The sequence below is a fragment of the Elaeis guineensis genome, chromosome 1 (genome assembly GCF_000442705.2).
Source record: "Elaeis guineensis isolate ETL-2024a chromosome 1, EG11, whole genome shotgun sequence".
In the NCBI taxonomy this organism is placed as follows: domain Eukaryota; kingdom Viridiplantae; phylum Streptophyta; class Magnoliopsida; order Arecales; family Arecaceae; genus Elaeis; species Elaeis guineensis.
This window is the reverse complement of record NC_025993.2, coordinates 171979979-172002050: the sequence shown is the minus strand read 5'-3', so window position 1 is coordinate 172002050 and position 22072 is coordinate 171979979.

Here is a 22072-nt window from a genome sequence, read left to right as displayed (position 1 = left end):
TAAAATAAAAATGCTAGCCGTGAGAAGCACTATTTCATGCCTATCCAAAAAAAATATAATTATTTATTTATGATTTTTTCTTCGAATAAAATTTACCCCTATCGTGATGGATAGCATCTTATTTGTTTAGTTTGATTCTTCGAGATTGACTATAAAAAAAAATATATAATAGATTATTTGTTAGATGGTGAATTAGTATATTCTTCAATCTTTCATTTTTGATCACCACTTTCTAAACGAATATAATTGTATAGTGACATCTTCAAACACAATGATAGAGATTTTATTCAATAATTAAAGAAAAGTCATGCAATATAAAATGGTCCCAGGATTGGGACTCCATCCACGCCAAACATCCTACTCCAAGACTTTTATAGAATTTGGACTCTATCAAGAAATGTAGATTTTTATATACGGACATCTATATATTTATATATATATATATATATATTAAAATGGGGTTGTCAATAAAGTAACCTCCATTTGGCACGTTGGATATTCAGAAAGGAGAGAGACTGCCACGTGTCCCAGAGCAGCATTGTTTTTTTTTTTTTTTTTCTTTTCGTTGCTTCGAACATTCCCGTAGGATTGGCCTCGATCCCATGAGAAAGTCGGAGATGGGCTCGAAGTTGGTGCACTTGTGCCACGAGATAGCCGGAAATGGGCTTGAAATCGGTGTACTTGCATCGGGCGTGGAAGATGCCGATGGTCCGAGGGAGGGAGGGGACGGAGCTCCAAAGAGCCGAGTTTTCGGTATGATGAGCTGCAGGCAGCGGCCGGAGCGGCGGCCCTATCGGTGTGGACATGGGAGCTGACGAAGGTTCCTAGGTAGAGGAAGTCAGAGGCAAGAGGGACGGAGGCAGAGGAGGAGTAGAGCTTGCGGCTATTGGAGGCGGACCAGGCGGTGGAGTTGGGGTGCGGAAGAGGCGATGCGACGAAGTAGAAGAGCTCCAATGGTATCAAGAAGTAGGCGAAGGCGATGAGGAAGTCGCTCACCTTCTGACATTGGAGGATGTTTTCCAGGGTCCACAGGGAGGTGGGTCCTCCTCGCAGCCGCCACATAGGTCGCAGGACCGCATGGTGCTCGATAGAATGTCGGAGCGGCGGGCGGTTTGAGGTAGCGATGACAGCCTCGGAAGCATGGCATGTTAGAAAAGGACTCGAGGGGAGGAAAGGAGGGGGTTGGCCTACGTTCAATGAATCAAGATGGAGTGAACTGGAAAATTTTTTTAATCTATTTGTCTCTCTCATCGGAGGTTTTGCTGGTGGTGGTGTCCTTTATTTCTTTTGTCAGGCCACAACAACACTGCATTGTGTTTGGAGGTACGTGGGAAGAGACGTAGGATGGTGGAAAAGGGTTGTGGAAAACTAGCAGCCATGCCTCTCGGTTTGGTTTTGGTGGGGTCTCAATTTCACGACGGTGGCGATAGGCATGAAACTGATAGCATAGAAGTCTATTGATAACACCTCATCCATCAATCATCGCAGCACAATTATTCATTGGATCATTTGATGCTCCCACTTTTGACAGGAAGATGCTGGTAGTACCTTGGCATAGGAGATAATGTTGTCAATCATGGATCATCTGTGTTGGCCTCCTTCACTAAAACAAATTAAAGACAAAAAAAATTTAAGGGCAAGATCTTTTCCCACATAGATGATTTTTTTTTTTTTTTTTGCTTCTATTTCTTTTCATTTCATAATCTCTTTTAAAGATTTGTGGAAAGCAGAGCACTTGAGAGAGATTAGAGGGGCTTCTTAGGTTCCAATTGATCTTTTTTCCAAAAGATATGGGATTTTGTGCGAGTTATGACAGTGTAAGTTGATCCCTTAAGATTGTGAGATCTCTCGAACCTCTCTATACCTCGCATCCCATGCATTGCATGGGATTATAATCTAGTAAGAAATTAATCTCCCAAAAAAAAATCAATCTCTTGTCACTAAAAAAATAACGAATACCCCACTCCAACATGTCATCCATTGCCAATTATTACTTCAGGACTCAAAATCTGGAGTAGAGTGAATTGATTTGAGTGAGAATGGACTGAAGCAATCCTTGCGATCTGGTAAAACCTCCTTCAATATGCAAAATCAGTCAAGAAATCGGATGGAAATCCTCCGATTCTTGATCTTCCGATGCTCAAGTGAGTTCGACCCTTGAGAACAAAGGTGAAAAAAAGTAGAAAAGCAAGAGAAATTGAGTGAAACTGGAGAAGAACTCAATAGGAGCCAAGGGTCCGGCTTAATTTTCTACTAACAGAGTTTTTTCTAATTTTCATGAGTTAGACTTACTGATGGAGGATCTATAACTCTCTATTTATAGAGGGGATGATGAGGTCGTTACAGAGTTTGTTAGACCGTTAGGAGAGTCTATTAGGCGGTTAGAGCGCCATCTGTAAGTGAGCTGTTGTATAGCTGTGTATATGATCTAGATATGAGATAGTGGTCAGTTATGGTCTAGTTGAGAAAATCATTATGGACGTTTGCAGAATAGCCAAGTCTATCGTAATAATAGCTTATTTAGATAGAAGTTCGAGGTGAAATAAGGATGCCGTAATATTTCAGGATAGAGAAGATCAGGATTCAGGTCGGCATATATCCGACCTAAATATTTCTATTAGCAAAGACGTCGTTCGGAGAGTATAAGGGTATCTTTTATTCAGATCGATAAAATATCGAGCTAAATCCGATTTAAAGGTAAGTTGGCATGCTGGGATCTGATATTTTAAGATTGATATCCCTTTGATCTTGTATAATGATGCTATGTGTCTCAAGGATAGTTTAATACACTAACATTTTGCCCCCCACTTTCTATGTCCGAGATGATAATTTTCTGATCGAACTAGGAAGCAAGAATGTCTTAATAGAGTTTTCACCAATTTGGAAAGTATTCGTCATAAAGGCTAGATTTCATCAGTCCAGATGTTTTATCTCCAAATTAATCTTTTCTAGCCGAGATATTTACCAACCAAGAGATCTTCTCTCCACATTTTTCTCGTTTTGGTCATTGACTGACTAAGAGATCTTATCTCCACTCTTGAATTTTTGATCCAATTTTCATCGATCAGAAGATCTTGTCTCCACACTGGACTTTTAGCTCGATTTTTTATCAATTAAGAGATCTTATCTTCGTGCTTGAATTTTTGATCCAATTTTCATCGATTAGGAGATCTTATCTCTGCATTCGACTTTTGATTCGGTATTAAATGGATCAGGAGATCTTATCTCCATATTTTACTTCAAGATTTTTTGGGCTGATGTTGTCATCGTCTGGAATAAATGTGTCACGCCTCGAGAGCATAAAAATTAATTGTTTGGTTGAAAACGAAGGGACTTGATCTTTCAGAAAATGATCTGTCATATCTTTCCTCATCATTAATTGGAAGGGCGATTTGCAAATATCAAATAACAGTACGACAAATGTCAACGCCCGATTGGTTTATCAGCTTGGGTATGGATCAGTCTGATGTGGCAGGATCTGAAGAAAGGTGCGCCTAACTGTCGTTTGATCAAGTGTTGGCTTGGCGCCAAGTGGCACAAATTGACAAGGAGACCAGTTAATCTTCACTGTCAGTTCGTCTATAAAAGATTTTTGCCCTCTGATCACTGTTCATTTTTCTGTTACCTTGTGGAGGTGCTGCTAAAATATCTCCAGAAGCTTCTCAATGTCGAACGATCGTCGGAGATAGTAAGGAGCTTCGTTGGACCAAGAGAGGAGGAGTCTATCTCATCTCTTGGAAGGGTTTCATCTGTCTTTTCTAGGTATCGGTCCTTCCTCATTTGCTCTCTTTTATCCGTAGGATAGCCACTTTTCCTCTTTCGAGTCTCCTTATTTTTTCTTTATACTTTTCTTCCGAGAAACATATCCCACAGAAGTAGGAAGGAGAAGGAGACCATAGATGAACAATAGGTTAGATCGATCTAGCTCTTACTGATCATAGAGGTAGGAAATGCACCTTGGAAAGACCCTGAAATCGACTTGTTAGGTGAGGAGAGTTCGGATCACAGCACGAAATCTCCTGTGCATGGTCTCATGGACTACCTCGGTTCAAAGACAGAGGGATCTATCTTGATCGAGGAGAACCTCACAACCCTTAGAGACAAGTATGACATACCCGATGAATATGAAATGTTAGTGCCGGGTTGGAAAGATCGAGTCTCTGAATCTACTAAAGGTTGCATTGCCTTCTACGATGAGTCTCTTCGATCCAACCTACGATTTTCATTGCATCTTTTTTTCTGTAATGTCTTTGATTTCTATAGAATCCACCCTACTCAAATAACCCTAAATACAATTAGAATGATTATAGTATTCATCATCATATGCGACTTCCTTCATATAGACATTAGGATCTCCTTGTTTAGATCTCTAGTCCTTTTAAAAAGGTATCCAAGTAAGAAAAGCTGATGGTACTTCTCACCTTAGAAGGACTGTAAATTCGGACCTAGCTTTTCTTCTTCCATTCATGGCTGAAGAGGCCGTTTCTTCTTTGTCCGAACTCCTATTCTCTAGAGTTTTAGAACTTTATAGGGGCGTCTGGACACCAAACACAATGCTCATGATGAAATTCTCTCCAGAGATGAGGTGGCTCATTCAACCCTGATCACCATCAAAATATCCAAGCTCTCTACTTTGATAAATGATCAGACGTTGTATGATGTCGGAATCAGTCTTTACTCTCCTCGAGATAAGATCGGAGTGTTTTATTTTTTTAACTTCTCCCTTTTTTATCTCCAATGTTCTAAAACGTATATTTGCTATAGAGATAAGGTTCAATCCGGTAAAGATGGAGGAGAGAAAAAGGAAGGATTAACCGAGATCATCCACTATTGTCCCCGTGGCCAAAAGAGTTTAAGGTGCGGAACCTCCTCCTGCCCCAACATCATCCTGATCATCATCAGCAACTCCTTCCCCGCTAATTCAGAAAGAAGTGAGGCTTCCAGAGGACTACAAAATTCTCCTTGGGAACTGTCATTGGAACCACCTTACCAACCTACCTTGGTAAGGATTAAGAATAATAACGCCTGGCCTACACCACCCTCCAAAGAGCCCAGGCACAAACCGACCACTCTCTGGGGCACCATCAAGTTCAGTTGAGGGGGACATCGTAACAAGAATGTCACTCCTAGAGTGATCCCGACTAGGCTGAGATCTCCTCGAATCTATCATGTCGACCGTCAATTTGGAGGCACGTTGCAAGAATAAACCAGAGGAGATCGTCAACCATAGATTTGAACAACTCATGCATGTAAGTAATACTTTCTTTTCTTTTTTTTTTTACTTCGATAAATGACTAAACTAAATCTTTTGTCTTGCAGATCGCTGTTGACTTTGAAGTCATGTATGAGAATATGGTCTACCTACTAAAGAATAAAGAGGCCATGGACGCCAATTTAATCATCCTCCAAGAGGAGAAGGAGTCCGAACTCGCTGTTAGACTCAAACACCAATTCGAAGAGAAGCTGAAGGCTTTGAAGGAGAAGAATCAGAATTTGTTGGACCTTTAGCGAAAAATAAATGAGTAGAAAAAGAAGATCTTTGACCTGCACACTGTTGTTGAGAAAAATAAAGAACTAGAGCGAAGGATCAAAGAGGCAAAAAAATTCAATGAAGCTCATGAGAAGGCCATCGAGGCCTTGAAAAGATAAAGGACCAAGACAAGATGGCAAAGGTAGTGGAACTGTATAAGATTTTTGAGGAGTTCGAGGATGAAGTATCCGAGAGCTCTGAGGGTGCGTATGACTACACATTCAGTCAATACCGTAATCTGATCAAAAAGCTATATCCCAAGGTGGACATCTCTAAGGTCACTCCAAAAGTGGCCTTCGAGATGGGCATAAAGGGAGATCTTGAATCGCCCCCCAATGCTGTAAAGGAGTCGGATTGGTCAACTACCAAGGTGAACATAATAGAAGCCATCACTATAGAGCCCATATCTGTGGTACCTCTGGTGAAAATTGAAGATATTGAGGTTGGCAAGAAAGTAGAGCCTACCCCAACTGCGGAGCCTGCTATTACTGACATCGAAAAGCTAGAGCAACCCAAAAAGAAATCGACTAAAGAGAGCTCCAACACATCAGTAATAATTCAGTAGAAGTTTTTTTTTCTTCTCGGGATGTTCCAACCTAATACAGGTCTTTTTGTTTTTCTCTTTCTTTTTTGAAACATGTAAATCTGATGTGGGTTCTTATTTTTGTACTCTTGTTTGAATACCAATGAAAAATTATTTTCTCAAGCACACTTGAGTCATGTAGTCTAGTAAATCTCATTACTTGTTAAGATGAAATAATCATACGTATCTTTGTAAATCAACCGAACTGAAAACTAATAACTAATTTAACAGAATCAAAGACTGATAACTTTAAATTGATCCACCATCAATTAATTAAAAAAATAGACTGGATGTACTTTTATTTGCTTGATCGCAGATAGATCAAGCCTTAAAATTTGATCCAGTTGTCGATATTTTTAAGAGAACCCAAAGATAATCTCGCTCTAGATATCAATGTAACATCATGTCGGTAAGAAACCAATCATGTCGATAAGAAATCGATGTAAGACTCCTTTGATCTTATATCCAACACAAGTCGTCGGTCGATGGGGCAATCAAATCCTCTGGGACTCTTCTAGACTAAAATCTGGAGGAATATATATACCTTTCGGTGCTTTACCAGACTTGAATCCGAACAAACATTCATGCCCTTCAGGGCTCCACCGAACTGAAATCTGGATAAATGTTCATGCTCTTTGAGGCTCTATCAGATTGAAATCTGGATAAACATTTATGTCCTTCAGGGCTCTATCAGACTGGAATCTGGATAAACATTCATGTCCTTCGGAGCTCTATTGGATTGGTTCATACCCTTCGGGGCTCTACTGGACTGAAATTCGGATAAACATTCATGCCTTTCGGGGCTCCATCGAACTAAAATCTGGATTAAGATATCATGCCCTATGGAACTTTATCGGACTGAAATCCGAATTGAGTTATTGTGCCCTATGGGATTTTATTAGATTGAAATATCGTGCCCTATGGGGCTTTATCGGACTGAAATATGGATTGAGTTATCATACCCTACAGAGCTTTGTCAGATTAAAATCTGGATTAGGATATCATGCCCTACGGGGCTTTATCGAACTAGAGTTCGGATTGAGTTATCGTGCCTTATGGGGCTTTATCGAACTAGAATTCGGATTAGGATATCGTACCCTATGGGGCTTTATCGGATTGAAATATGAATTAATATATCATACCCTATGGAGCTTTATCAGACTGAAATTTGAATTAGGATATCATACTCTATAGGGCTTTATCAAACTAAAATCCAGATTGATATATCATGCCCTACTGGGCTTTACCAGTTTAAGGATCGAATTTCGATACATGGGAGAACATGATGTACAAGAAAAGAGCTCGTTAGAACATTTTCATTGATAATATTTTTTGAGATTTTCAGAATTCTATGTGCAGGAAATAACAGATCCGTCTAAATTCTCAATTCTATAAGTCTCTAGGTAAACTACATCAGTGACTCGATAAGGTTCTTCTCAATTGGGAGTCAATTTACTTTGCTCAATAGGCTTTGAAACTTCAGCTCGTCTTAGGATGAGGTCACCCTTTTGAAATGACTTCAGCTTCACCCGGACATTGTAATACTTAGCGATCCTCTGCTTATAGGTCACCATTCTGATATGGGCTTGTTCCCTTATCTCATCAAGAAGATCCAGGTTGGTCCTTAATTGATCAAAGTTGGTTGCCTCATGAAAACTTCTAACTCTGTTAGACAATAAATTAATCTCCACTGGGATCACAGCTTCAGTCCTATAGGTGAGCCTGAAAGGAGTTTCTCCTATCAGAATCCGATGTGTGGTTCGATATGTCCATAGCACACTCTGCAGTTTTTCAGCCCACAAACCTTTAGAATCAGTGAGTCTCGTCTTCAAAACATGAAGGATAGTTCTATTGGTTACTTCAGCCTCATCATTCGACTGTGGATGTCCAACAGAAGTGAGTCAGTGATCAATATAAAACTTGAAGCAGAATTTTTTGAACTTAGGATTGTCAAACTACCGACCATTATTAGCGATGATGACTCGAAGTAAACCAAACCGGTAGATTATAAATTTTTAGACAAAATTTTATATCTTTTTCTTTGTGATTTGGGCTAATAGTTCCACTTCTATCCATTTTATGAAATAATCGATAGCTACTACCGAAAATTTTCTTTGGCCTGTCGCTATTGGGAAAGGCCCCAGTATATTCATCTCCCAAATTGCAAAGGGCCAAGGGGCGGTAATAGAAATAAGCTCAGCAGCAGGTTGATGTTGGATATTAGCGTATCTTTGGTATTGATCGCATTTATTTACAAGATCAGCTGCTTCTTTTTGAATAGTTGGTCAGTAGTAGTCTTGTCGGATTACTTTATAAGCAAGTGATCTGCGCCCCAGATGGTTCTCACATATACCTTCATGCACTTCTCGAAGTGTGTAGTCAGCTTCATATGGTATTAAGCATCGAAGTAGAGGAAGAGAATAAGATTTTTTATATAAATAACCTTCTTGGAGAACATACAATGGAGTTTGTCTTTTAATGGTTCTAGCCTTGGTCGAATCATCGAATAGGATACCTTTAGATATATAATCCATGAGGGGATCAATCCAGCTTGATTTATGATCGACTTGAAATATAGAGAGCACCTTAATACTAGGCCTATCTAACTGTTCAATCAATACCTTCTGGTTCAGTTTGAAAAAATCTAAAGTGGTGAGATGCGATAGAGCGTCAGTTCGGATATTTTTTGATCTCAGAATTTGGAGTACTTCAAGCTCCTCAAAATTTTTGGATAGCATTTTGATATTCTGTAGGTAACGGGCCATCGTGGATTCCTTAGCTTCAAATTGACCTCGGATTTGGCTGACCACAAGTTGTAAATCTATGAAAATCTTTAATTTTCTAACCTCGAGCTTTTTTGTTATCTTGAGACCTACTGTTAGAGCTTCATACTCAGTACTATTATTAGAGGTGTTAAAATTGAACTTCAGAGCTTGCTTAGTTACGAACCCTTCAGGACTAGCCAGATCAAATCGGTGCCACTTCTCTAGAAATTTGAAGCTCCACCTATGTGAAGAATTCAAAATGCATCATCACTTTTAGGGCTTGCTGGGATTGACCCATCATCAGGGATACTACATTTTGCAACAAAATCAGCTAATACTTGGCCCTTGACTATAGTTCGAGGTCGATAGTAGATATTAAATTTACTGAGTTCAATAGCTCATTTAGTGATCCGATCTGAAGTATCAATTTTTTGTAATATCGATCTGAGCGACTGATCTGTCAATACTGCCATATTATGAGCTTAAAAATAAGGCCCGACTCTTCGGACTGCCACGATCAAAGTATATATCATTTTTTCAGCCTTTTTATATCGGATTTCTGCATTCCATAATAGTTGGCTGGTGTAGTAGATAGGTCTCTAAATTTTTCTTTCTTCCCAGATAAGAACCAAGCTGACTGTAAAAGCTGAGACAAAAATATATATGCATAGTTCTTCACCTTCGATCGGCTTAAAAAGAAGAGATGGAGAGCCAAGATACTTCTTCAGATCTTCAAAAGCAGTCTGATATTCTTCTGTCTAACTGAAATTTTTGATATTTCTCAATACTTTAAAGAATAGAAGGCATCTTTCTGCTGATATGAAAATAAATCGACTAAGGGCTGCTACTCATCCAATGAGCTGTTGGATTTCTTAAATAGAAGCCGGACATTTCATTTTCAATAAAGTTCTAATCTTTTCAGGATTAGCTTCTATTCTTCTTTGATTAATGAGAAAGTCAAGAAACTTATCTGAGCCAACTCCAAAAGTACATTTATTGGGATTGAGATTCATCTTGTGCCCTCTAAGCTTTCAAATACTTTCTTCAGATTGGTAATATGCCGATCCTCCTTGGTACTCTTTACTATTATGTCATCAACATAGATCTTCATATTGCGACCAATCTGTTATTTGAAAATCTTGTTGACGAGATGCTGGAATATAGCACCTACATTTTTAAGATCAAAAGACATCATTTTGTAACAATACAAACCTCTTTCAATGATAAAGGTAGCATTTTCTTCATCTTTTGGAGCCATGTGGATTTGATTATAGTCAGAGAAAGCATCCATAAAGCTGAGAAGATTGTGATCAAGGGTAGCATCTACAAGCTGATCAATTTTCGACAGAGAAAAACTACCCTTAGGATAAGTTTTATTGAGATCTTTATAGTCAATGTTGTTGGGAATAGTGTCCCAAAGCCAATCGTCAGCCTGTTGACGGTTGTGCTCCTTTTGTATTAGTACATAAATTATAAATAAATAAAAGTTATTTTGATATTTTTTCATCACAAATGTTTCATCTTCTAATGAACTCCTGTGTTGTAGTGAAGTCCTTAGGACTATTTAGACTCGACAAAGGAGGATTTGTCATTTAGTCCTTAAACATGTTCGCGACCAAATGATACGTTGTTACCAAGGACGACAATATTTATCGAGCATAGGTCGTTGTGTGCCATATGGGTTGGTTGTCCTCATAACCAAAGAGTGTGGAGACACTGGTATGGCATACAGGTGAGATGTAATGGTACATCTGCACTGAACGTGACCAACTCCGGAGCTATTTCTGCTGTCAAGATTTGCTCCGATGGGATATGGGTATAAATGTCCCTCCGACCTGAGACCGCCACGGTGACTTGCAAGCAACTCACTGCACTTAGGCACTGGACTACCTGAATTTCTAATTCAGTGACGGAAGGTTGCTGGGTGTAGTCAAGTACTTGACTTGTCGGTGCGTGTGTCAAGATGGGATTGACCACTCCAGTTTAGGAGCTGTGTACAGTCATGTTTCAATTTAGCAAAACCTTAGCCAGGGTAGTCCTAGTGAGGAGTCACAGGACTAATTGAGTTGAGCACGATTCGGATGATATCATCAGGGTTGACAGTTTAACCCTGAGTCATCCTAAACACAGGGGTCAAAAGGGATGAATTATACGGTAACCATATTCACGTAGGTTCTGAATGTTGCGATTGCGATTATTTGATCTATCCGGTCGTCGGGTACCATTGCTAGATGGTTACTTCGATTAGTACAGAAATTGGTTCCTGTGCTACCGGCTTAGGTTCGAACCTGCGGGGTCACACACATTAGAGGTTCCTTTCTGATCTGATGGCTGATTATGAGTCTTATCTATCTGGGACTCTATGATTGAGAATTAGGATTCTCTAATCATGAGTTCCACATATTTTGGGTACCGGGGTCAAAATTTTGAATTTCAAATTTTGAATTTGAAATTTGAACTCTTTGATCAGGGTTTCATATCGATGATCTCTGATGCCTGATTGCCCATCAGATTTGGACTCAATATTTATGAGAGATTTAATTAGTGATTTAATCACTAATTAACTCAATTTGATTGAGTAATTATTTTTGGATCAAGTCCAATTGAATTGGATTCAGTTAGGACTGACCCGATTAGGTTAAATGTTGACCTAATCGCTAAGGTGGTTTAGTCCCTGATTTGATCAGGGGTTAGGTTTAGTTAATTCCTGATTTGATTAGGATTTTATTAAGCCTAATTAAGCCTAATTATGTTGGGTTTAATTTGGTCTAATTGTGCTCAACCTATTTTAAACTAGGTTGGCTCAATTTGAATCAAACCACCTTGTTTTAAATTCCCTGCGTCACCCAACTTTCTTGCACCCATTTGAATTCACGAGAAGAAACTTCTCGTGAAATTTTTCTCACGTAAAACCCTTCCCCACGTCCTCATTTGTGCACCATATGGATGGATAAATAATTAGTTAGCCATTCAAATTCAAAGCATGTTTGAATTTGAATGGATAACTTATCACTTCCCTTTCATCCTTATCCATTTTGTGCGCCACATTACTTACACGAGAAAAGGTTTCTCGTGAAACTTTTTCCACGCACAAAGAGCCACGCCCCTTCTCTTCTCACGCCCAAAAGGATAGGATAAGTTGGTTTTCGTTTGAATTCAAATTTGATTTGAATTCAAATGTGTAACCTCTTGTCTTTATCCTCTCACGCGGATAAGACATGTTCGACGTTGTTTTAAAAAGAGGAGAAAGGTGGGAGTGCGTAGAAAAATTAGGAAGAAAACTTTGGGGCGTGAGGAAGGCTTCTGCGCAAGGTGAAGGTCCAAAACCTTCCGAGAGAAAAAGAAAGAAAAGAGAGAAAATTGGGCGCAGGGTTTTTGGTGTGTACCCTAGGGTTTCTACCTAGGGTTCGGGAAGTGAGATTGGTGTGCCACGAGTGTCGTGAGTCCACCAAATTTCAGAGAGAGATCCATCAGCCTCTCAAGTAACTGTGCAGATGATCCGGAGCATCCGAGAAGTCGGCACACATCGATCGAAGGAGTTCGATCAACATCTGCCATCAAAAGGGTGAAATCACGAACTAGCATTCGTGAGGAGCTGATCAGACGGGAGCTTCGTGTGGACGATCCGCAGAGGTCAGACAGTTGGGTGGCTGCGACGTGATGATCAGAGCCCTCCGACGGTGATCAGATTGCGGTGATCGACTACCCGCAAAAGGTGATGTGTTCTGAACACAGTACTGTAAAACGTTTACTGATTCAAATTTGAATTTCAAATTTAAATGCATGCTGTTGTATCATATTTAGATCCTAGTGTAGGGTTAATTAGTATTAATTAATGAGATTAATTAATAATTCCGCTGTAAAATAGTAATTTTGAAAAAGTTTTAAAATTACCATTTTGCCCCTGCACTAAATTTTCGCTTCAATTGGTATCAGAGCAGGTTCTAGAATATGATATACATATGCATGCGTAGATTAAGTGTAATCTATAAGTTTAAATTTGAAATTCAAAATTCGAAATTCAAATTCAAAAAGATTTGAAATTTGAAATTTGAAATTTGTTAGAAGTTTCAAATTTGAAATTCAAAATTTGAAATTTGAAATTTGTTGAAATCTCAAATTTGAAATTTGAAATTTGAAATTCAAATTTGAAATTTGAAATTCAAAATTCAAAATTTGAAATTTGAAATTTGGTTGAAATCTCAAATTTGAAATTTGAAATTTGAAATTTGAAATTTGAAATTCAAAATTCAAAATTTAAAATTCAAAGATTGAAAATTCGAAATTTGAAATTTGGTTGAAATCTCAAATTTGAAATTTAAAATTTGAAATTTGAAATTTGAAATTTGAAATTCAAAATTTAAATTTTGAAATTTGTATATTTAGATATACTGATCCAAGTAGCAAGTAATCTAATTGGGTTGGTTGCCATGGCCGTCCGGTCATAGGAGAAAAATAGGGTTTAAAGGCCCTCTCTTCCCATTCGATGGGGTCTCCTATGGCGGTAGGAGTGCCGATGCAATTATATCTCATGCCGATGAAGCAGCGAAAGGACTTAATTAAGAAATTTATCATGAATGTGTTAGATTAGATCAAAAGAAAATTTATGATTTATTTTGAGTTATTTTCTGTTATGAAATGAGCAATAGAATTGCTGTTTATGAAATGTGCGACCCGTTTGTGAAATGAGTTAACACATTTGGTGAACAGAAAATAAAATCTTTCAAATTTGAAAATTGTTTTCGAAATGCCAAACCCTGACCCATCAGCCCAAGTACTTAATTAAAAGAATTAAGTGTTGTCTAGTAGGTCTAGAATTGTGAATTAAGATCTAAGACAATTGCATAAACTTTTGGGTCAATGGGTTAGATGAATTAGGTCCATAATTGGGTTAGACCTAAGGTTAGTTTAAAAAATGGACGAATTGGAGTAATTGGTCAAATCTAATCAAAAGTTGAATTAGATTAGGTCAAGGATACTCTAGACTCAACTTCAATAGTTGTAGTTGAATGGGTCCATGTCTTTAACTAGACCAAGATGGACTTAATTCATGGCTACGCGGTGGAGCTCTATTTACTAAGTTGATCAAAATTAAAACTAATGAACCGGTTGGTGTCTAAGGTAAGTTGGCAGTTTTGACCAGTGGTTCTTAAGCGGGAGCTACTCGCATTGATTCGATCATTGACGAGTTAATGGCAAATCCCCACCACTGATCTCACTTACCTGACCAATCTGGTAAGTTAGATTTTGATTAGATCACTTGGTGATTAGAGCTCACCCATGTCATTAGGTAAATCAGTATGACTGATTTAGGTGCTCCTAATGCCAGCTTTAATTAAATCCTTTTTAATCTGACTTGGTGAAGTCAGTGGGAGGATTGAAATTGGCTGGATGATTTCTTCTCTACTATTCTTTAATAAAATCCTCAAAATTATTAGGTCCCTAAAATGATTAAGTTATAATGATAACTAAGTCATAGCCTCCCATTAAGTGAATGATAATGAGTCCATTAGTTCAATGATCATTGGAGGCCCAAAGGCCTGGTGCTCATTGGCTAATGGAATTATTATTCATAATATGATAACTTGATTGAGTCTTTCTGATGGTGGTTAGGTTGGCCGGCCAAAGTCGGGCCTGATCATTTATTGGTCCGATTCACTAAATTTAGTCATGTTAATGGTTGGACCTAACCAGATCTTTTCAGTGGAGGCCAAAGCCTACTGATTAGGTTCTGGGGCAAAATAAATTACTAGAAGTTGTTTAGAGAAACAACTGGTTAAGAACCTACCCATAGATGCACATGGGTTGACCAACCAAAGTTGGGCTCGTGTGTAGTCTGTGTGGATTCTAGTACCCATTAAGGAATTAAAGTAATTTCTCGAATTGGAGGATGAGGCTACCAGTTCGTAAAAATATTGGGAAAAACTTTAGACTAAAGTCCAAGTCTTTAGTATTAATTTATGTACTAATAGAGGTCTCATTTTTCTTTAAGCAGCTATGGCCACTACCCTGTCGCTCCGGTCATTATTAGATAATGACAAGCTCATGGGACCCAATTTCGATAGCTGGTATCGAAAATTAAAAATCGTCCTTGAGCATGAGTGGATCCTTTATGTAGTAACGGATCCAGCACCTGAGGAGCCAGCTCCGAATGCTAGTAAGGCGATCCGAGATACTTACTTGAAGTGGCTCAATGACCGCACCACCGTTCGATGTATTATGCTGGCAGCAATGAATGACGAGTTCAGTCGAAGGTTTGAGAACGCCCAGCCACAGGAGATGCTTCAAATATTGAACGACTCCTTTGGCACGCCTGACGACGTTGAAAGGCACAAAACTAGTTGTGCTATTTTCAATGCTCGGATGAGGGATGGGGCCTCAGTCACTGATCATGTACTGTATATGATCGAGTTGATTGAGCGCCTAAGCAAATTGGGCTTTCCTCTGCACGAGCAGCTCGGTAAGGATGCGATCCTTAATTCCTTGCCCAAGTCCTTCCTCCCATTCCTTACTCATTTTCGAATGACAAAGCCTGCAGTAAACTACCACAGATTGTTGGGGTTGCTGCAGAACTTTGAGAAGGATCACCAACTCCATAAGGAGTCGGTGAATGTAGTGGGAGGGTCTTCTTCTCGTCGTCAACCCTTTGGGAAGGAGAAGAAGAACAAGAAGAAGAAAAATAAGAAGGTGCAATCTCATGCTGGGACAGTAGCATGGGGTCAGACCAAGAAGCGCAAGCATGACCAGAGCCAGGCGGAGTGCTTCTTTTGCAAGAAGCACGAGCATTGGAAGAGGAACTGTCCTCAATACATTGCATCCCTGGACCCGAACAGGCCAAAGAAGAAGCAAGGTAATTATATGATAACTCCTTGCAACTTTTCGATTTGTGATACTACTGCCTGGGTATTGGATACCGGAAGCCCTTATAATATTTGTAATTCGATGCAGGGTCTGCAGGTCAGTAGGAGATTTGATGAAGGCGAGAGGTTCCTGAATGTTGGAGATGGAAGCAAAGTTCCAGTTCTAGCTTTAGGAATCATGAGTCTTGTAATCAATTCTTGTAATGTAATTCTGAGTGAATGTCACTATTGTCCAAGTTTTTTATTAAATATTATTTCTGTAGGCCTTTTGGCCATGTACGGTTATGATTTTTTAATAAAAGAAAATATTTGCAATATCATTTTGAATGGTGTTACAATATTTGTTGGATAATTAAATAATAGAATTTACTTACTATCACAGCCTGTTAATCTGGTTCAAAAATTCGGTAAACGCTCTATAATAGATAATGTGTTAGAAGTCTACCTTTGGCACTATAGGCTAGGTCATATCAATAAGAACAGGATAAACAGATTGGCTCAAGAAGGAATTCTTGAAGTTAGTGATTGTGAATCACTTCCAACCTGTGAGTCCTGTCTTCTTGGAAAGATGACCAAGTCACCTTTTACTGGAAAAGGTGAGCGAGCCAGTGAACTCTTAGGTCTGGTACATTCTGATGTATGTGGACCCATGAGCTCAAGTGCAAGAGGTGGATTTTTCTACTTCATAACCTTCACAGACGACCTATCTAGGTATGGGTATGTCTATTTAATGAAGCATAAGTCGGAATCATTTGAAATGTTCAAACTATTCCGAAATGAGGTAGAAAAACAAACTGGAAAGTGTATTAAAACTCTTCGATCTGATCGAGGAGGTGAATACCTTTCCAATGAGTTTCTGACGTATCTAGGGGAGAATGGGATTCTCTCTCAGTGGACTCCTCCTGGAACACCACAGCATAATGGTGTGTCTGAAAGGAGGAATCGGACCCTGTTAGACATGGTTCGATCCATGATGGGGTTTGCTGGTCTGCCGATCTCCCTCTGGGGATATGCGCTCGAATCGGCTTGTTACCTTCTAAATAGAGTTCCGAGTAAGTCTGTAGCCAAAACGCCATATGAGATATGGATAGGACGTATGCCAGTACTCTCGCACCTTAGGGTTTGGGGGTGTCCGGCTTATGTTAAACGTTTAATTACAGACAAGCTTGGACCTAGGTCTGACAAGTGTAATTTTATAGGATACCCAAAAGAGACCAAAGGGTATTATTTCTACCTTGCTGATGAGCAAAAGGTGTTTGTCAGCCTTAAGGCAATCTTTTTAGAAAAGGAGTTCCTTAGTGAAGGAACTGTTGCCTCTAAAGTCGAACTTGACGAAGTTCGATAGGTGGAAAAATCGACACATGTTACTGAACCTGAATCGGATTTGATTAGATCAGATCCGGAGCCCATTGATTATGCACCCTTAAGGCGGTCTGGTAGAGTACCACATCAACCGGACAGATATTATGGTTTCTTGGTCCGGGATGGTGATCCTATCGAACTTGATGAAAACGATGAGGATCCGATCACCTACATGGATGCAATGCAGAGACCTGACTCTGAGAAATGGCTAGAGGCCATGAAATCCGAAATGGAGTCCATGAAGGTCAACGATGTGTGGACATTGGTTGACCCACCCGAAGGAGTAAAACCCATAGGGTGTAAGTGGGTCTTCAAAAGGAAGAGGGGCACAGACGGAAAGGTGGAGACCTATAAAGCCCGTCTGGTTGCCAAGGGATATTGTCAACGTTATGGTATAGACTATGATGAGACGTTTTCTCCTGTGGCAATGCTCAAATCCATTCGGATTATGCTTGAGATAGCTGCCCATCTGGACTATGAAATCTGGCAGATGGATGTGAAGACAGCTTTCCTAAACGGAGAGCTGGACGAAGAGGTGTATATTATACAACCTGAAGGGTTCACATCCACAGATGAGTCTAAGGTGTGCAAGCTACAGAGGTCCATTTATGGACTTAAGCAGGCATCTCGGAGTTGGAACATATGTTTTGATAGGACGATCAAAACGTATGGCTTCGTTAAGAACGGAGAAGAACCCTGCATTTATAAGTGGGCTAATGGTCCAGCAGTAGTATTTCTTGTATTGTATGTGGATGACATTCTCTTAATCGGGAATGATGTCCCTGCATTACAGGGAATAAAGATTTGGCTATCGTCACAGTTCTCCATGAAGGATCTGGGAGAAGCTTCCTACATCCTAGGGATGAGGATCTATAGGGATAGATCCAAAAAGTTGCTTGGCTTATCCCAGTCCACGTACATTGATACTATGCTGAAAAGGTTCAGCATGAAAAATTCCAAGAAAGGCTATCTACCGATAGGCCATGGAATTTCTCTCTCGAAGAGGGATTGTCCGACAACACCTCAAGAGAGAGAGCGTATGGGTAGGATTCCATATGCTTCGGCAGTGGGATCTATCATGTACGCCATGACATGTACACGACCAGATGTGGCATACTCACTAGGGGTAGTGAGTAGATACCAATCTGATCCAGGAGAGAATCACTGGAAGGTTGTTAAAACCATCCTGAAGTATTTGAGAAATACTAAGGACCAGTGGCTTATATATGGTGAATCGGACTTGAGACTTATAGGGTTTACAGACTCTAGTTTCCAGTCTGATCGCGATGATAGCAAGAGTGTGTCAGGATTTATTTTTACCCTTAATGGTGGGGCTGTCTGCTGGAAGAGTTTCAAGCAGCACACTGTGGCTGATTCAGTATGCGAGGTGGAGTATATTGCTGCATCAGATGCTGCCAAAGAAGCGGTGTGGCTGAGAAAATTCATCACCGAGCTCGGAGTAGCACCCTCCCTTGTTGGTCCAGTTCTGCTCTACTGCGACAGCTCTGGAGCCATTGCTCAGGCGAAGGAACCAAAGGCACACCAGCAGACGAAGCATATTCTGCGCCGCTACCATCTCATCCGGGAGATCGTGGATCGAGGTGACGTCGACCTTCAGAAGATCGACGGGAAGGAGAACCTGGCCGACCCATTCACTAAAGCCATTGCGGTGAAGGAGTTCAACGACTACAAGTCGAAGATGGGTATTAGATACTGCACCGATAGGCTTTAGGCCAAGTGGGAGATTGTTGGGAATAGTGTCCCAAAGCCAATCGTCAGCCTGTTGACGGTTGTGCTCCTTTTGTATTAGTACATGAATTATAAATAAATAAAAGTTATTTTGGTATTTTTTCATCACAAATATTTCATCTTCTAATGAACTCCTGTGTTGTGGTGAAGTCCTTAGGACTATTTAGACTCGACAAAGGAGGATTTATCATTTAGTCCTTAAACATGTTCGCGACCAAATGATACGTTGTTACCAAGGATGACAATATTTATCGAGCATAGGTCGTTGTGTGCCATATGGGTTGGTTGTCCTCATAACCAAAGAGTGTGGAGACACTGGTATGGCATACAGGTGAGATGTAATGGTACATCTGCACTGAACGTGACCAACTCCGGAGCTATTTCTGCTGTCAAGATTTGCTCCGATGGGATATGGGTATAAATGTCCCTCCGACCTGAGACCGCCACGGTGACTTGCAAGCAACTCACTGCACTTAGGCACTGGACTACCTGAATTTCTAATTCAGTGATGGAAGGTTGCTGGGTGTAGTCAAGTACTTGACTTGTCGGTGCGTGTGTCAAGATGGGATTGACCACTCCAGTTTAGGAGCTGTGTACAGTCGTGTTTCAATTTAGCAAAACCTTGGCCAGGGTAGTCCTAGTGAGGAGTCACAGGACTAATTGAGTTGAGCACGATTCGGATGATATCATCAGGGTTGACAGTTTAACCCTGAGTCATCCTAAACACAGGGGTCAAAAGGGATGAATTATACGGTAACCATATTCACGTAGGTTCTGAATGTTGCGATTGCGATTATTCGACCTATCCGGTCGTCGGGTACCATTGCTAGATGGTCACTTCGATTAGTACAGAAATTGGTTCCTGTGCTACCGGCTTAGGTTCGAACCTGCGGGGTCACACACATTAGAGGTTCCTTTCTGATCTGATGGCTGATTATGAGTCTTATCTATCTGGAACTCTATGATTGAGAATTAGGATTCTCTAATCATGAGTTCCACACATTTTGGGTACCGGGGTCAAAATTTTGAATTTCGAATTTTGAATTTGAAATTTGAACTCTTTGATCAGGGTTTCATATCGATGGTCTCTGATGCCTGATTGCCCATCGGATTTGGACTCAATATTTATGAGAGGTTTAATTAGTGATTTAATCACTAATTAACTCAATTTGATTGAGTAATTATTTTTGGATCAAGTCCAATTGAATTAGATTCAGTTAGGACTGACCCGATTAGGTTAAATGTTGACCTAATCGCTAAGGTGGTTTAGTCCCTGATTTGATCAGGGGTTAGGTTTAGTTAATTCCTGATTTGATTAAGATTTTATTAAGCCTAATTAAGCCTAATTATGTTGGATTTAATTTGGTCTAATTGTGCTCAACCTATTTTAAACTAGGTTGGCTCAATTTGAATCAAACCACCTTGTTTTAAATTCCCTGCGTCACCCAACTTCCTTGCACCCATTTAAATTCACGAGAAGAAACTTCTCATGAAATTTTTCTCACGCAAAACCCTTCCCCACGTCCTCATTTTTGCACCATATGGATGGATAAAATAATTAGTTAGCCATTCAAATTTAAAGCATGTTTGAATTTGAATGGATAACTTATCACTTGCCCTTTCATCCTTATCCATTTTGTGCACCACATTACTTACACGAGAAAAGGTTTCTCGTGAAACTTTTTCACGCACAAAGAGCCACGCCCCTTCTCTTCTCACGCCCAAAAGGATAGGGATAAGTTGGTTTTTGTTTGAATTCAAATTTGATTTGAATTCAAATGTGTAACCTCTTGTCTTTATCCTCTCACGCGGATAAGACACGTTCGACGTTGTTTTAAAAAGAGGAGAAAGGTGGGATGTGCATAGAAAAATTAGGAGAGAAACTTTGAGGCGTGAGGAAGGCTTCTGCACAAGGTGAAGGTCCAAAACCTTCTGAGAGAAAAAGAAAGAAAAGAGAGAAAATTGGGCGTAGGGTTTTTGGTGTGTACCCTAGGGTTTCTACCTAGGGTTCGGGAAGTGAGATTGGTGTGCCATGAGTGTCGTGAGTCCACCAAATTTCAGAGAGAGATCCATCAGCCTCTCAAGTAACTGTGCAGATGATCTGGAGCATCCGAGAAGTTGGCACACATCGATCGAAGGAGTTCGATCAACATCTGCCATCAAAAGGGTGAAATCACGAACTAGCATTCGTGAGGAGCTGATCAGACGGGAGCTTCGTGTGGATGATCCGCAGAGGCCAGACAGTTGGGTGGCTGCGACGTGATGATTAGAGCCCTTCGACGGTGATCAGATTGCGGTGATCGACTACCCGCAAAAGGTGATGTGTTCTGAACACAGTACTGTAAAACGTTTACTAATTCAAATTTGAATTTCAAATTTAAATGCATGCTGTTGTATCATATTTAGATCCTAGTGTAGGGTTAATTAGTATTAATTAATGAGATTAATTAATAATTCTGCTGTAAAATAGTAATTTTGAAAAAGTTTTAAAATTACCATTTTGCCCCTGCACTAAATTTTCGCTTCAGTCTCATATACACCTTTTTGTCCAGTTCTCCGTTTAGAAAAGCTGTCTTCACATCCATCTGCCAGATTTCATAGTCCAGATGGGCAGCTATCGCAAGCATAATCTGAATGGATTTGAGCATTGCCACAGGAAAAAATATCTCGTCATAGTCTATACCATAACGTTGATGATACCCCTTGGCAATCAGACGAGCTTTATAGATTTTCACCTTTTCGTCTGCGCCCCTCTTCCTCTTGAAGACCCACTTACACCTTATGGGTTTTACTCCTTCGGGTGGATCAACCAATGTCCACACATCGTTGACCTTCATGGACTCCATTTCGAATTTCATGGACTCTAGCCATTTCTCAAAGTCAGGTCTCTGCATTGCATCCATGTAGGTGATCGGATCCTCATCGTTTCCATCAAGTTCGATAGGATCACCGTCCCGGACCAAGAAACCATAGTATCTATCCAGTTGACGTGGTACTCTACCAGATCGCCTTAAGGGTGCAAGAATAATGGGCTCCGGATCTGATCTAACCAAATCCGGTTCAGGTTCAGCTACCTGCGGCTAAACTCAACATTCATTATCGCCAGCATTATGCATTGAAGGTGGTCCGATCGTTGAGCCACTTCTGGTAAGTGTCTCAGACCATCCCTCTAGCGTTCGGGACTGGCTCCTCAGGTGCCAGATCTGTTACAACATAAAGGATC